This window comes from Phyllobates terribilis, unplaced genomic scaffold, assembly GCF_046119375.1.
Source record: "Phyllobates terribilis strain yellow unplaced genomic scaffold, ASM4611937v1 Scaffold_37__1_contigs__length_12642776, whole genome shotgun sequence".
Taxonomy (NCBI): Eukaryota; Metazoa; Chordata; class Amphibia; order Anura; family Dendrobatidae; genus Phyllobates; species Phyllobates terribilis.
Genome location: NW_027362797.1, coordinates 7577064 through 7589046, shown reverse-complemented (window position 1 = coordinate 7589046; position 11983 = coordinate 7577064).

Below are 11983 nucleotides of genomic sequence, written 5' to 3'. Positions count from 1 at the left end.
TTCTCAAAAAAGTTGCCCCTTTCTCATTGTTTGTACGTAAGCGTACAAAATACTCCATCGGTTTATTTTGAACGGAAGGGTGTTTCGTTTGGAGATGGCGTTTAAGTTTGCTTGGCACCATAGCGCTATTGGAAAGCTTCTCACCACACACCAAGCACAGTGGTGTTGGTGCTGTCGCATCCCCAGTGGAAGTAAATCCAAATGAAAGATAGCTTTCACTGTATTGCCTTGAGCTCACCGTCTTGTCTTTTTTCTTTTGTCGAACTCTCATACTAGGGCCTTCATTTGGGTTAGAATTGTGTCCAGGGTCCTGTTCGGCATTTGCCTTTTCTATTCTCAAATACTTCTCCATCACTGCTGAGATAGTGTGCGCAGCCATACACTAAAATAGAAGAGTATTACATTATCTGCCACACTTAAAGGACCTCTGCTAGGCATATTTCATTCCTGAGGGCTTAAAAAGCAGCTCTCGTGGTGACAAGAAGCTGATTTAAACCCCCCAAGAGTGAACTTCGCGAGAGCTGTATGTGTGTGATAATAACTTATATTACTACGGTCTGCATTTCCTGCTTGAATTGACACTAGTGACGTAGCACTCAGCTTTCTCTATAAGTAGAATAGAGCCGGCTGCCAAGTGCTACGCCACTAGAGTCAATTCAAGCAGGACATGACTGCTGAAGAACGGTACTAATATCATTTATTATTCCATACATACAACTCTCACGGAGTTCACTCTTGGGGGTTTTAAATCAGCTTCTTACCACCACAAGAGCTACTTTTTTAGCCCTCAAGAGTGAAATATGCCTGGCAGAGGTCCTTTCAATAAATTATTTATTTTAAAAAAGTGAAATAAAAAAGGATAACCCCCTCATATATTCAATCCCATGTAACCTCATAAATACAGTCCCACGTATATGAGCACATGATTATCAGCATCATATACTGTGGTGATGTGCACTGTACAGCGCCACAGTATATGGTGCTGATTATTATGTGGCTCATATACTGCAATATAAAGGGGTACAATGAGAAGTACTATGGCCATGAGGCCAGAGTACAAGTGCCAGCTCATATACTCAGCATATATACTCATATACTTTCTGCCTGTTGTGGTGCTACGCCTCCCTCCCCCTGTGTGCTGCTGTCCTTGCTCTGCATATCCCCCTGCCAGGTTGGGTCAGTTACTATATCATCTACCACCTTGTTACGGGTCCGTGTGGACTAACCTCTGTGTAGAGGTGCAAGGAGGGACCCAGAGGGGCGTGACTAAGTATCAACCCGAACCGACCCTGGTCGGACGGCAGCAACCGACACCGTGACCAGGGAGGATCCGGGCTGAGGGACCAGGTGCTACTCTGGGGTCGACCTTGTAAGAGAGCAGGTGGCTCCCACGGGTCAGATGGCTGGGACTGACCAGTATGACGGATGGACACGGCAAGCAGGCAGAAGTCTCTGGTAGCTGACAGGTGGTCACGGTACGTGACAGCAGAGCAGGTAGTAGTCTCTAGGTTTACCAGGCAGGTGGTCACAGCAAGTGACGGCAGAGCCTCCAGGCAGGCTGGCAGGAAACAGGCGGGCGCTCCCAGGTGAGCGGGCAGACCGACAAGGCAGGTAACAGGTGGGCGCTCCCAGGTGAGCAGGCTGATGGACTCTGCAGGTAACAGACGGATGCTCCCAAGTGAGCGGACAGACAGACAGGGCAGGTAACAGGCGGATGCTCCCAGGTGAGCGGACTGGCAGACAGGGCAGGTAACAGGCAGGTAACAGGTGAGCTCCCCAGGTGAGCAGGCTGGCAGGCTCGGCAGGTAACGGGCAGATAACAGGCTGGCATGCAGGACGAGGAGTCAGGCTAGCAGCGGGACCTGAGGGCTGAAGCAGAGATCAGAAACTGTGCAACAACTTTGCTCGGGCACCTCCATTTTGGAGGAGGTGCCCTATATATGGGAGGACCCTCGGCTATTGGCCGGGGACTCCTTAGGACGGTGCGCGCGGCCCCTTTAAGAGGGGGGGAGCGCGCGCGCCCTAAGCACAGTGCCCGGGGGACTGCGTGCGCAGACAGCAGGCTGAGAAGGAGAGCGGGGAGCGTGGAGGTGAGAGGGACGGCGTCTCTGCCTGGAAGAAGGCAGAGACGCCGATGCTACACACCTCGTCTTCCACTTCCACACCCTGGTCCTCCTCCTGACTTTCTGGCAATTGTGTCTCATCATCATGATCCACCTCTTGCGACAGTAATTGCACTTTCCCACCGTTGCCTTCGTGTGACCGTGGCTGCTCAAATATTTGGGCATCGCTACACGCATTCTCCTCTTGACTCGCTTGAAGCTGGCTGGGTGAAAGGCCCGAATCTACAAATGGAAAAGTGAACAGCTCTTCTGAGTGTCCAAGTGTGGGATCATTTGCCTCCGGGCACTTGGCATGGTGGGAGGAAGGAGGATCAGGGTTAGGAATATGCGGTCCAGACTCACGGCTACTGAGACTTGACCATATGGAAGACAGGGTGGTAGTGGTGGTGGCAAAGTGACTGCTATATAACCAACAACCTTTTGACATTGCTCAGGGTTCAATAGTGGTGTGCTGTGGTCCCCTAGCAATTGGGACAAGAACTTCGGGCGACAAGATGTGGGTGTTTGTTGTTTGTTTGTGAGACCTAGTGGGAATAGCTTGACCGACACACTGCAAAGAAATGGAAGGCAGAAATGGCTGATTTTGGAACGCTGTTATATGTGATACGTCTGACAGAGAACCACAGTTTTAAATAGCAGGCCTGTAATTTACTAATACTATTCTTCACAGAGAACTAGTGTGAATAGCTTGACCGACACACTGCTACAAAATGAAAATGTAAGCCATTATTTTCCATGTTCAGTTCAAACTTCTGGATTTTTATTGCTGTAATATCAGGATTAAGATAAAAAAAAATTGGCCCTGGCCCCTGCTATATGAGGCTATGTCTACAAATATATGTCAGAACAGCAGCAGCAGACAGAATGTTCAATGGACCCTCTTGTGCTGTATCATGCACTGCAGTCTGCCACATACACTGCCTGCCTGCCTAACTCCTGCTATCAAATTCACCACTGAATATATGCAGCTGGATTAGTCCTCAGAAGGACTGTAAGGCTATGTGCCCACGATGCAGAAAATTTCTGCAGCATTTCTGCATCTCCCTGGCAGAAAAAACGCATGCAGATTGTGCATGCGTTTTTCCTGCCAAATACATGCGGATGTGAAGCGTTCTTCACATGCATTTCCACATGTGGGTGTCAAGCGCTTTCCAAGCGATTATAGCATCACTTGGAAAGTGCTTGACAACTTGGTCACACTATATAAATCCATGCAAACAGCATGGATTTATATAGTGTGACTGTAAAGAATGGTAAAAAATAAAAAAATAAATCTATACTTACCTTCCGATGGCCCCCCGGTGTCTTGCTTCGCTCCGTTCTGGCTGCTGGGAGATCACGTTGCCCTGTACTGAAAGACCTGCCGTCACATGACTATGACGACAGCGCAGGTCCTTCAGTCCTTCGCGATTTGCCAACAAAGGAGAGCAAAGTGCTGCAGGGGCCATCAGAAGGTAAATATAATCTTTATTTTTTATTTTATTCTTTCTTTTACAGGTACAATGGTACCCAGGTCTGGAAGAGAATCTTCTCTCCTCCAGACCTGGGTACCATCCGCACATAGAAACGCATATAATCCGTGTGTACAAATGTACTGACGCGGATTATATGCATTTCAATGCAAGTCAATGGCGGCGAATACACTGCGTGTCCGCAAAATTAATGGACATGCTGCGGATTTTTGAGCGCAGCATAAATGCTGCGGAAAAATCAACAGCATGGGCACTGACATTGCGGAATGCCATTGGGGACCATGGGGGACGGATTACCAAGCGTTTTTTAAACGTTTATGCAGCATAAACGCTTGAAAAACGCATAGTGGGCACACAGCCTTAGTTCAGATGGATATATATGTTGTGGAATACCTATACTAACTCTAAACAAGCAAATCTCTCCCTGACGCAGCAGCAGCTCTCCCTACTCTGCCTATTTCCGGGGTAGACTGTGGCGAGCATGGCGGCGCCAGGTCTTATATAGGCATGATGACGCTGTGCGACCAGCCAATCACTGTAATGCCCACAACCAACATGGCTGCGGCATTACTGTGCGATGCAGGCAATCCCTGCATGTTCATTGGCTCTCTAAAGAGCGCCAAACATGCAGGGAGGGGACCCGAGTTCCTGCCCTAGCAACACCGAAATATTTGCTGAGCTTTTCGAGCACCGTGATGCTCGGGCGAGAACCGAGCAGTAACAAGCACGTTCGGTAATCAATAAATAGTACCAACCCACAGAAAAACAAGTAACATGTTAGTTATTCTGCACAGTGAGGGGAAAAAATAGTTAATATCAATGAGTGACATATACTTCAAAAATGATACCATTGAAAAATACAACTCAAAAAAAAAAAAAAAAAACTTCCACAGGCCTTAAAGGGATTTTCCAGGAATTGTTTTTTTTCTTTTTTTTCATAGTCTTTCAAGGGGAAAATATTAAATACAGCTTTACACACTCTTCCCTGCTCCTGTGAAGGATTATCAAAACTGCCTCCCCTCTTTGTTGGTAGGCGGGAGCAGTGATGTAACGTCATCAGTGCTGCAGCCAATCATTGGGCTCAGCAGCTCATGCTGTCTGCATTGACAGTCACTGAATCCAATAATTAGCTGTTGATGAGAAACCGCCAGTGCAAAACAGACCAGAGGCAGGGGTGAAGAGCTGAAGTAGATGATAAGTAATGTTCAGTTTGATATTTTCACCTATTGGGACTCTAAATAGGCTTTGTACTTAGGGGTTAAAAAAGTCTATGGGAGGAAAAAAAATACCAAATAAACGACCCCTATTTTACTGCATTTCTACAAAGTACTGTATTTTGGAAGTATGTACACAGTTGCAATCAAAATGATTTAATCACCACTGCATATTAGGTTTATTAGTAAAAATGTACAAACTTTCTGCTGTTTGTGGAAAACAAACAAATGAAACAAACACTATTTACATAGCTCAACACAACTAATATAACAAGTGGTCTCTCCAAATTCATCAAAAAAGATGATTTTTAATGACTATTGCAGTCTCAGAATTATTCATCTCCTTTGTGACAAATATCCTTATTACTTATTTATTTTACTTTCTTTTATAGCTCCATCATATTCCACAGCACTTTACAGATATTATCATGACTGTCCCTGTAACACGGGTACTTCAGATGCAGTGACACAGAAACACAGAGCATACAACACGGGGTTAATAAACAGGGGGGGTTTATAAGAACAAGGTCAATCTCCATGCAGGGAGCAACAAGGAAAATATGGAGGGAAAACAAGGGAAATAGCAGGTGAAAGTCTATAACTAACAGTTCACAGACTGACAAGATGTAGCAGAACCGAAGCGGTTGTAAACGTCAGTTTGTACACTTAGCTGACTCTGGCTCCTCACAAGGCAGTCGCCAGCGTATGCAGGTGATGATTTCTTCAGGCTTCCCCTCCCAAACAATGCTCCGTCTTCTGGTGGCAGTGGGCGGTCTCCGGTTTTACCCGCTGAGCCCCTAGTCCATACCACGGCACCTCACGTGTCTCGGCTCCACGGACACTGTGTCCCTTGTCTCTATAGTCGTGCTTGACTCCTCCGGTCCACTGCACCCGACTCCTGCTTCCAGTACTCGAGCCAGGAGCCTGGACCCTCTCACACTGTTCTCCAGCTCAGGACTCAGCTCCGCTTTCCCGTGCAAAATGTCCTCGTCTCTTCCTCTCTCTAGTCCCACCAGGAGTCCCTTGATCACCTGACCTCCCAGCTCTGTCTCTGGACACACACCCCCCACTTCCCAGTCACATGACTCCTGTGCTCGCAGTCTGTTTCCCCCCTGCAACAGGAGGTACGGCCCCGGCAGTTTCGGCTCCCTTGCTCTGAAAGCACTTACACCCCGGTCTTCCCCCTTACATCCCCATTGGAGCTCACAATCTAGATTTCCTATCAGTATGTCTTTAGAGTGTGGGAAGAAACCGGACCCGAAGCAAACCCACACAAACATGGGGAGAAGATACAAAATCCTTGGAGATGTTGTTCTTGGTGGGATTTGAATCCAAGACTCAAGAACTACAAGGCAGCAGTGCTAATCACACTGTATTTTGTATTATGTCATGTGAATTGTGTCCTGCGTCTTAAAAATATTAATGTAGTGTTGAGCATTCCGATACTGTAATATCGGGTATCGGCCGATATTCGCGGTATCGGAGTTCCGATATTTTTACAATATCGGATACCGGAATCGGAAGTTCCCATAATGCCTGCGCTCTGCAGTGTCTCTGAAGGATGACAAGCTGGATGGCAGCGCTCAGCTGCGATCCAGCCTGTCATCAGAATGCCATCCCAGCGTGGGAGAATTCTCCTGATTGTTTAAAAGCCGGCGGCTTTTTACCGCCAGCCGGCTTTTAAACAATCACTCAGCCCCATACTCGCTTCCCCGCAGCCTCCCACCCCGATCCTCCCCTCCCTTCGCCACCTCCCATCCCGATCGTAAGTTAGGACAGGGCGGGGAGCACAGCACCAAGGAACGGGGAGCGAAGGACCCGGGCGGGGAAGCCGGCAATGAAAAGACTTCACAGCCGGCTTTCCCGTTCTGTGCTGCGCTTTCCCGCCGGTTATTTCAAATGAACAGCTGAGGTATCAGGTGATGCCGATCAGCTGTTCATTTGAAGTAGCCGCGGTGCCCTCAGAGGGTTCATGTGAGTTCATGCTTCACTGCATTGCATGAACTCACATGAACTTTCCCACGGCCGCTCAGGTCAGCCACACCTCGCAGACCATCAGCCCGTCATGATTGGTGTGTGCGGGTGTCTGTGCGATGTCTGCGGGTGTGTGCGTGCAGGCAGACATAAGCCGATGTGACACTACTACTCCCATCGGGCTATGTCTGTCCCCCGTCCACTCGTGCCAGCAGGATCAGCTCGATGGGAGCAGTAGTTCCCATCAGCCTGATCCTGCTATTTAAATTGCCCTACTGTGTCCCCAATAAATTTTAAATACATTTCATTGGTGGCCAGTGGTTACCTAAAATAAATTAGTTTATACATTACCTGTCCCCGCCGATCGCCACCTAAAATAAAGGAAAAAATAAAAAAATACACCTATACTCACCTAGACACCTAATTCCCCGAAGCCATCGATCTCCTGTAATAAAATATAAAATAATATACCACAACCTTATCCTTACCCCTCCGTAGTAGTCCACGAGTGTCCCACGAAGATCTCCAGTTTAGAGCAGCCACATAGAATGTGAACGCTCTGAACCGCTGCCGCCGCTAGAATGACGGGGCCGTAAAGCAGCCCCGTCATTGCATAAGCGGGTTCGCCGGAGCTCAGGCAGCGCTGCTCCGGTCAGCAACTTTACGGCCCTGCTGTACCGTGAGAAATTCCCACGGTACAGCAGTGCCGTAAAGGAGGTCTCCGGAGCTGCGCTGACTGAATGCACTCCGGTGACCTCAGTCAGGGGCTCACGCTGCCGGGAGCGCAGGGCCGGCTCCAGGTTTTTATGGGCCCCGGGCGAAAGAGTCTCAGTGGGCCCCTTTAACACATACCACGATTCATGATGCAGAGATACGGCGGAGAAATATATATATATATATAGTACAATGCAAAGATTTCACTTTTTACATTACATGAGTGATATCTATTGTAAATTCCACAATAGCTCAGAAACCGGTGAATCGCTCCTCACAGAATACTGGCCCCCATATAAGGCTCCATACGGAATACTGGCCCCCATATAACGCTTCATACGGAATACTGGCCCCCATATAAGGCCCCATACGGAATACTGGCCCCCATATAAGGCCCCAAAAGGAATACTGGCCCCCATATAAGGCCCCATACGGAATACTGGCCCCCTTATAAGGCTCCATGCGGAATACTGACCCCCCATATAAGGCTCCATGCAGAATACTGGCCCCCATATAGGGCTCCATACAGAATACTGGCCCCCATATAAGGCTCCATACGGAATACTGGCCCCCATATAAGGCTCCATACGGAATACTGGCCCCCATATAAGGCTCCATACGGAATACTGGCCCCCATATAAGGCCCCATACGGAATACTGGACCCCATATAAGGCCCCATACGGAATACTGGCCCCCATATAAGGCCCCATACGGAATACTGGCCCCCATATAAGGCTCCATACGGAATACTGGCCCCCATATAAGGCTCCATACGGAATACTGGCCCCCATATAAGGCTCTATACGGAATACTGGCCCCCATATAAGGCTCCATACAGGATACTGGTCCCCTTATAAAGATCCATACAGGATACTGGCCCCCATATAACGCTCCATACAGGATACTGGTCCCCTTATAAAACTCCATACAGGATACTGGCCCCCATATAACGCTCCATACAGGATACCGGTCCCCTTATAACGCTCCATACAGGATACTGGTCCCCTTATAACGCTCCATACAGGATACTGGCCCCCATATAATGCTGCATGCAGGCTGTTACCCCCCACATAATGCCCCATACAGGCTGTCCCCCCCTTATAATGCTCCATGCAGGCTGTTTCCCCCCACATAATGCCCCATACAGCCCCCCCCCTTTTAATGCTCCATGCAGGCTGTTACCCCCCACATAATGCCCCATACAGCCCCCCCCCTTTTAATGCTCCATGCAGGCTGTTACCCCCACATAATGCCCCATACAGGCTGCCCCCCCTTATAATGCTCCATGCAGGCTGTCCCCCCCCCACATAATGCACTATGCAGGCTGCCCCCCCTTTATAATGCCCCATGCAGGCTGTCCCCCCCTCTCTTTATAATGCCCCATGCAGGATGCCCCCCCCCTCTTTATAATGCTCCATGGAGGATGCCACCCCCCCCCTTCTCTTTATACTGCCCCATGCCTCCATACATTAAAAAAAAAAAATCAAATACTCACCTCCCTTCTCCTCACCTGCTGCCCGCTGCTCGGGTCCGATCTCCAGCATTGTCGGCGTCTTCCCGCTCAGCGCTCCCTGTGACGGCTCAGGGGAGGGCGCGGTGTAAAGACGTCACCGCGCCCTCTGACCTGAGACGTCACAGGGAGCGCAGAGCAGGAAGACAGCTGATCTGCGGAGGCACGGGGAGAGGTAAGTATCCAGCTGCCGGGGCCCTGAGCAAGCGGCGGAGAAGGGCGGGCGCTGACACCGCTCTCCTCCGCCCATAGCCCAGTGGGGTGCGCGACCGCCAGTGGGCCCCTCTGCCTGCTCAGGGCCCCGGCATTTGCCCGGGTGCGCCGGGTGCTGACGCCGGCCCTGCGGGAGCGGACGTCTTCCCGGCAGTGTGAGCTTACAGCAGCCATGCACAGCTCTCACCATCTCCAGATGTGACAGCTGTGCATGGGAGATCAGCGCAGGAACGTGGACAGGTAACTATTTTTTTTTAGTAAACTAAGAATTAAATAAAATGGTGTGTTTTATTTCAAATAAATTATTTTTTTCTGGGTGTAGTGTGTGTTTTTTCTTTTTAACACTTTGTAGGTTAGTAATGGGGGTGTCTTATAGACGCCCATCATTACTAACCTGGGCTTCATGGCAGCTGGCGCTGACATGAACCCCAACCCTATTACCCCCTGCCACCGCACCAGGGCAGCGTGGAAGAGCGAGGCTAAGTGCCAGAATTGGCGCATCCTATGACGGCTGGTGTTTCTAGCCTGGGAGGGGGCCAATATTCATGGCACCCTTCCTGGGCTATTAATATCAGCCCCCAGCTGTCTGCCTAGCCTTTGCTAGCTATTAAAATAGGGGGGACCCCACGTCATTTTTTTTGGGGGGGGTCTCCCATTTTAATAGCTAGTAAAGGCTAGGTATTCAGCTGGGGGCTGATATTAGTAGCCTGTGAAGCTCCGTGGGTATTACCCCCTTCCCAGGCTTCAAACATCTGCTCCTGCTGTCTGCTTAACCTCCGCTAGAGACTAAAATTTTGGGGGATCCACGCCAATTTTTTTTTTAATAAATCCTTTATTTTAACACTAAATGACACTTGAGGGGTTAATAAAGTTGCAGTCCCTAAATTATTATTTATTTTTTAATTAATTTTTCCCAAAAATTTTGACGTGGGCTTTGCCATATTTTTCTATGCCAGCCAGGTACAGAATCCAGGAACGGGCTGCCCCCAACTCCCAGCTGCCTATTTGTACCTGGCCGGACACAACAATATAGGGAAGCCCTTTTTTTTTTATTATTTCATGAATTTCATGAAATAAGTTTAAAAAAAAAAATATGTGGGGCTTCGCCCTATTTTTGTGTCCAGCCAGGTACAACTAAGCAGCTGGGGGCTAGAATCCACAGCGCAGGGTGGCCCAAGCTTTGTGGGCCCCCCCTGCTGTGAACTGCAGTCCGCAGCCACCCCAGAAAATGTTGTGTTCATAGAAGCACCATCTTCTGGCGCTGTATCCAGCTCATCCAGGGCCCTGGTGCGGTGGCTCACTGGGTAATAAAGGGGTTAGGGCCAACTTTGTATTATCCGCTGGCCCTAAGCCCGAAATTCATGGGGTCACGCCAATATTAGACATGATCGCCATGAATTTCTAGTAAAGTATTTAAAAAAAACACAACACCCAGAATAAAGTCCTTTAATTGAAATAAACACACAATTCTTTATTGTTCTAAATTAAACTCTACTTACCGTCACGCCCATTCCAGCTGAAGCCAACGATCTCCTGCAATAAAAGTAAAATAATAAAGCAACATCATCCTTACCTTTCCATGGTTCCCAGGATAGCTTCAACTCTGCTACATTCACATGACAGGCTGGATCGCAGCAGAAAGCTGCCATCCAGCCTGTCATCCCGCAGACACTGAGAAGCGCAGGCATACTTGCGCTCCTCAGTGTCTGGCTGTGACGGCATCCCGATGAGCCGACAATGAACTCAGCTCACCTCATGCACGTCACTGACAGCGTGGGAGAATTCTCCTGCGCATGCGGTGAGCGTGAGAGACTTGGCTCATCTGGATGCCGTCACAGCCTGACACTGAGGAGCGCAAGCATGCCTGCGCTTCTCAGTGTCCGCGGGATGACAGGCTGGATGGCAGCTTTCTGCTGCGATCCAGCCTGTCATCTCGATGTAGCAGAGCTGGAGCTGTCCTGGGAACCATCGAAAGGAAAGGATGATGTTGGTTTATTATTTTTCTTTTATTGCAGGAGATCGTTGGCTTCAGCTGGAATGGGCGTGATGGTAGGTATGGTTTAATTTAGAACAATAAAGAATTGTGTTATTTCAATTAAAGGACTTTATTCTGGGTGTTGTGTTTTTTTTAAATACTTTACTAGAAATTCATGGCGGTCATGTCTAATATTGGCGTGACCCCATGAATTTCGGGCTTAGGGCCAGCTGATAATACCAAGCTGGCCCTAACCCCTTTATTACCCAGTGAGCCACCGCACCAGGGCCCTGGATGAGTTGGGTACAGCGCCAGAAGATGCCACTTCTATGAACGCGCCATTTTCCGGGATGGCTGCGGACTGCAATTTGCAGCGGGGGGGCGGGGGGCCCAGAAAGCTTGGGTCTCCCTGCGCTGCAGATTCCAGCCCCCAGCTGCCTAGTTGTACCCGGCTGGACACAAAAATAGGGCGAAGCCCCACGTATTTTTTTTTTTCATTATTTCATGAAATTCATGAAATAATTAAGAAAAGAAGGGCTTCCCTATATTGTTGTGTCCAACCAGGTACAAATAGGCAGCTGGTGGTTGGGGGCAGCCCGTTCCTGCCTGCTGTACCTGGCTGGACACAAATATAGTGCGAAGCCCCACGTCAATTTTTTTAAAATTATTTCAGGAAATTCATGAAATAATTAAAAAAAAATTGACGTGGGGCTACAGCAGGCAGGAACGGGCTGCCCCCAACCACCAGCTGCCTATTTGTACCTGGCCGGACACAACAATATAGGGA